Source organism: Alexandromys fortis, unplaced genomic scaffold (assembly GCF_014885135.2).
Source record: "Alexandromys fortis isolate MF-2015 unplaced genomic scaffold, M_Fortis_MF-2015_v1.1 scaffold_206, whole genome shotgun sequence".
Classification (NCBI taxonomy): Eukaryota; Metazoa; Chordata; class Mammalia; order Rodentia; family Cricetidae; genus Alexandromys; species Alexandromys fortis.
Genome location: NW_026068097.1, coordinates 689,465 through 695,464, shown reverse-complemented (window position 1 = coordinate 695,464; position 6,000 = coordinate 689,465).

Sequence of the window (6,000 nt, the reverse complement as noted above, 5' to 3'; positions counted from 1 at the left end):
AAATTAAAATTTCATTGATAGGCATCAGTAGACGGCTCAGTGGATAAAGTGCTTGTCATGAAAACATGAGAACCTGAGGTCAGACTCTAGCATGCATGCAAAATGTTATATCCAGTGACATGTGTCTATAATCCCAGCACTGGCAAAGCATAGAGAGAATGATTTCTAGAGCCTGATGGCCAGTCAGTCCACATGAATAGTTGAGTTCCAGGTTCAGTAAGCCACTCTGACTTAAAAAATGGGGTTGAGTGGGATTAAAGAAAACATCTGAGTTCAACTTCTGGCTTCAATAATATATACAAACTAGAATTATACACACACACACACAACACATATATATATATATACATATATATATATGTATATATATATATGCTGACATTAAAATTTCACCTCAACAGAGAGAGAATGGGTATCATAGAGGAACAAACAACAAATACTGGAAAAACGTCAAGAAAAATGATTAAAATTTGATACAGTGTTGGTTGCAAGAAACATACATTAGTGAGGTAACTATAAAAAGAAGTATGCATGATGGAGGAAGGTTATTGGTTTATTAATAAAGAAACTGAGGGCCCTGATAGGTTAGAATATAGGTGGGTGGAGTAAACAGAACAGAATTCTGGGAGAATGAGGAAGTGAGCTCAGTTGCCATGCTCCCCTCTCCCGGGCAGATGCGATGAAGCTCTGACCCAGGATGGACGTAGGCTAGAATCTTCCCGGTAAGCACACCTTGGGGTGCTTACACACATTATTAGAAATGGGCTAATCCAGGTGCGAGAATTAGCCTAGAAGAGGCTAGATATAATGGGCCAAGCAGTGTTTAAAAGAATACAGTTTGTGTGTTGTTATTTTGGGGCATAAGCTAGCCAGGCGGCCAAGCTGGGCAGCAGGAATGCAGCCCACAGCTCCATCTACATATGTGTGCATATCATAAAACTAAAACTACACTACTATATGATTCAGTTATAGTACTCCCAGGAATATACCCAAAGGACTCTAAGACAGCATTCTGAAAAGAAACTGAGCACATATCTTTATTGGTACACTATTCATAATAGTCAAAGTATGGAGTCTGCCAAGGTATCCACCAGCAGACTTATGATAAAGAAATGTGACCAATACATAAAATGGAGTTTTATTCCACCATAATAACAATAAAATCATTTTCAGGAGAATAGATGAAGTTGAAAACCATCATATTAAACAAAATAAACCATGTTCAGAAAGATAGATATCGTGTTTTATCTCATATGCAAAGTGCAGCTCTACATGCACATGTGCATATATTTCTATAGGACACAAATAGAAGACTACTTGTCAGAAGGAACGATACCATGGGAGATGGGACAGGGGTCAGAGACAAAAGGTACAGCAGAGTAGGTGAATAAGAGTCAAGTACCTGATATATATTGTGAAGACATCATAAAAACTCTTTATGTATCTTTTGTATAGTTACTTTAAAAAATAACAAAAGCATAGAAAATGTATTCTTTTAATTAACTGACATCATACTTAATATTGGAAAAAAGACAAAGATCCCAGTTCTTATCACTTATATTTAGCATAATACTGAGCACCCTATACAAATACTGTAACGCAAAAAAGAAAGAAAATTAAATGGCATACAAACTGGAAAGAAGAAACAAAACTATCTTTCTTCATAAGTTATAAGATTGTATATTAATCTGAAAGAATAAATTAAAATTATGCTTAAATCAATAAATGATCATTGTGAAATTGTGGTATATGAGGCTAGTATATAAGGCTTTATTGCTTTCTTATATATCATCCACTAACAGAGTTTGAAGTACAAAATCAATCACTGTTCTCATCAGAACAAAAAAAATGCTAAGGATCATATAAAGAAAACTAAATAACACTCAAAAACAAGATTTGTGACTTTGATAGTTTGCCTAATGGGGTTGATTAGAAGTTGATACATAAAGTTTCACAAAGTTTTTAAGATCATTATATCACTGTGCACTGCAAAAGATAGAAAGAATAGAAATCCAGCAGACAGGAAGCAGCTTGAAAAGACTAAGCTGCAAAATTAGGCTGCTTTTTATTAGAAAGAATGACTCAGAAACTCAAGAAAGAGCAAAGATGGCAGAGTCAAGAAGAAATAACAATCATTTCTAAAGAGCAGCAATTGGTCATGGTCAAAATATGCAAGCATATGTCTGTTTTGTGAACTGTGGTGGAGCTGTAAAATGTATGTGCCTCTCTCTCAGCTTCCCTCAGTTTTTAGTTGCTTTATAAAAATAATTTTACTTTGTTTGACAACTTCATACATAAGCACTCCCATTCCTTTTTCATCCCCCTCCAACTCTTTCTATGCTACCCTTTCCCCAGTTCATGATCTGTTCTTAATTATTTACATTTACCCATACATATGGTATGAAATATATGCTCATGTATATGCAAACTACTGACTTCCACACAGGTTATTCAATACCAAGTTGTCAGTCATGGACACATGTACAGGTGAGTAAAGCATCTCCCTTTCAAACTGTGATATCTATTGAAGGTTGTCTTCTTCTACCATTGGTCTATAAGACAAAGTGGCTTCTTGCTTCAGTACATAAAACTTCATGTCAAAAAGAACTGTACTCAAGAAATTAACAGTTTCATTGACATCTGGATTTTATTCAGATGACAAGGACCTGGATTTGATTCCATAATGTAAAGGAGCTTTGGGTAGGCTGTGGGACCGTGTTGGAAGAAGTGAAGTATATTGCCTATGGAGGAGTGTAAATACTGTTTGTTAAAAAATGGACTGTGGTGGTTGAAAAAAAGAACATGTCAAGAAATATTTGATATCCCTCCCAGTAACAGAAACTGAATTCTCTCTTCACAAATCTAAGTAGGCTTGAAATTGCTTTGACCACTCAAGTAACATAAAAGTGACACTATATCCCTTCAATACTAGGTAATAAAAGGCAATGGATATTCTGCCGTCTGCTGGTGGAATATACACATTTATTACCAATGATAATATTTACATACTCTAACATTACCAAAGCAGCTTTGTGAGGAAGAAAAAAAACACATAAAATGGCTTGTGCAGTTCTTTAGCTAATAGGGTAAGTTAATGGTTTAGGAGGTCCTTCTGTCTTTGTGTTGCTTTCATTGGTTAATGAATAAAGAAACTGCCTTGGCCTGATAGGGCAGAACTTAGGTAGGCAGAGAAGATAGAACTAAATTCTGGGAGGAAGAAAGCAGAGTGAGAGAGCCGACATGGAGCCGCCAGGTCAGACATGCTGAATCTTTCCCAGTAAACCACAACCTCGTGGTGATATACAGATTAATAGAAATGGGTTAAATTAATGTAAGAGTTTGCCAATAAGAAACAAGAGTTAATGGGCCAAACAGTGATTTAATTAATACAGTTTCTGTGTGGTTATTTCGGGGCTAAGCTAGTCGGGTAGCTGAGATGAACAAGCAGGCCCTCCTCCAACAAGTTAAATCAATATCCTTCAAGTAAAGATAAAGTCATCCTATATCTTTCAACATAGAAATGCAAATAAAGAAGTCTTCCAATGATTCTATATATCCAAGACACCCCTAGTCACTGACATCTTCCCAACAGAGTTCAGCTGTTTGGTGAAAGAGTTAAATTGTCATTTTGGGCCTGTCTGCAAAGTTCTGTAATACACAAACATTGACCATATTTGATTAGAATTTGATTTAACCTCGTATGTTTGGTTTGGCTTATAATGTAGTCAATACAAAAAACATTCTTCTTGTCTCAAATACATAAATAAAAATTAACTACCAAAATAAACAGAAACTTTTAAGAAAAAGTAAATTATGTAAAAATTCAAACAAGCACTACTCAAAGAATATCAAAATGGTAGACGACACATGAAAAGGTGCTCAACCTCATTAGTCATCAGGAAAATGCAAATTAAACCATGATGAGATACAACTTCATATCCACCAAGAGAGCTACAAATAAAATACAGAGAAATGTATGGATAGGTAAAAGAGTGCTCATAAACTGCTGGTAGCAGCTTCAAATGCTTTACAGAAATCGTTTTTGCAAAAATTCCTATAGTTAAAAACATGCATACTTGAGTAACAGTGTTAGCACTGTTAAATAGATGCCTAAATGAAGTGTACTAAAAAAGTGAGGGATCAAAGAAATTCTGGTTACCATAGTTATCAAGGCCTGACTGGAGCCAACCCACACATCAATCAAGAACAGATTGAATGAATTAAACTGGAGGTATAATCAGATATCATACTTTGCAGCAATTAACATGAATGATCCTTAACTATACCAAACAACATAGAAAGATTTGAGAAGATGAACCTGAGCAAGAAAAGCCAACTAAAAATGGTACATTATTGTATGGTTACATTTGTGTATAGTTCAAAACTAGGGACGATTAAAAAGTAATTTTATAAGACATACTTGGAGTTTCTTTTGGTAAAAAAAAGAGAAAATAATGAAAAAGAGCAAGCTAAAGTTCTCAGATCTTATAAATGCCATCTCATAATCCAAGAGGTTGTTATACTGGTATGTACCCTATAATAACCCACTAAATAATAGGCATCCAAGCTTTATAACTATATTATGCCTCCCTAAATGAAACTTAAAAAAAGGAAATGAAGAGCAATGGAGATTGTGTGTTGACAGATGAAGTGAGGTACAGAATGAATGAGTTTGTAAACCTTGTCTTCACACTGGGAAGACATTGAGAGTGGTTGTATTGAATGGTCCCTCTCATCACATAGAAGGTTCTGTGTGAGAGCTTTCCATCTGACTGGCAAGAAGATGGGAAAGTGAAACTACTGGTCAAGCAAGCAGTAATAAACATAAAAATACATGAACGTATTACACGATTTAACCATCTATTTGGGTAATAAGTTTGTTTCTGCTGAAGAAAGAGTGCTGAAAAAGACAGGATGTGTCTTATAGCAGTTAGTATCTTCTAAAGCAAAAGAAGTGGCAAGAACTGCTTATCATAATGTTCCAGGGCTAGAAGCAGAGCAAACGAAGGCCCAGGATTCCCAAATTCTAGAAGATCAAGAACGGATCTTAAAGGTCTATTGACATTTGGCTCATTCACATGCATGACTCATATCATCTAACATCAATTAAGGCAAGATATGCAACAGAACTTCACAATCTTGCTTTATTTGTTGAAAAAATACTTTGTGTCTTCTGGATAGATACTAGGAACTCTTACAGGCCCTATGAAGGAAGACACTAGTATGTCCAATCCTAATTCATTACCATAAATATCACGCTAACATCCTTTCCCTGTTTTCTATAACTTATGTCTCACTCAATGAGAAGTATTCCTCTTCGCCTCTCCACACTCCCCCCTTCTTTCCACCCCTTCCCTCTCCCTCTTCCTACCTTCCCTCCCTCTGCTCCTTCTCTTTTGAGGATGAGGACCTTGGATTTGCTTAAGTGCTCAATTCTAACATACTTGTATAGCAGTATTGCAAAACACAGAGGAAATAACTCTACCAGCTAAGGTACAAGTACAGGTTAATTTTGTTTTTGTTCTCATAGACGTCACTCATTTACAAGTTACCTTGACCACTTCAATTCTTTCACTAAGATTCTTTCATACAGTTATAACACAGTAAGAGTCTTTCCACCACAGTATACATTCCTTCTAGAGATGTATGACTGCAAATGTATTTTTTTAAAAAAAAAAAAACTTTCAAGATGTGAGTTTCATTTTTTCTTCTATAAATATTTATCAGCTTGAGGCATAACTCAATCATTAAGCTAGGCTCACAACCAAATAGATCTATGGACTTTCACAAATGTATTTTCATACATTTACCATGAAGATACTAAACAGAAGATGCTTCTCCTTACTCTATAGCCATTCATCCAACCCTCACTCCATCCACCAAAGCTCTGGCAACCATTTGTAATTTTCTTGCCTTTTCTAGATTTTCATGTAATTAAAATCATTCTTTTGTTTTCGATGTTTTCATAGTGGCTCTGTCATCCAAAATTTATATTTAATA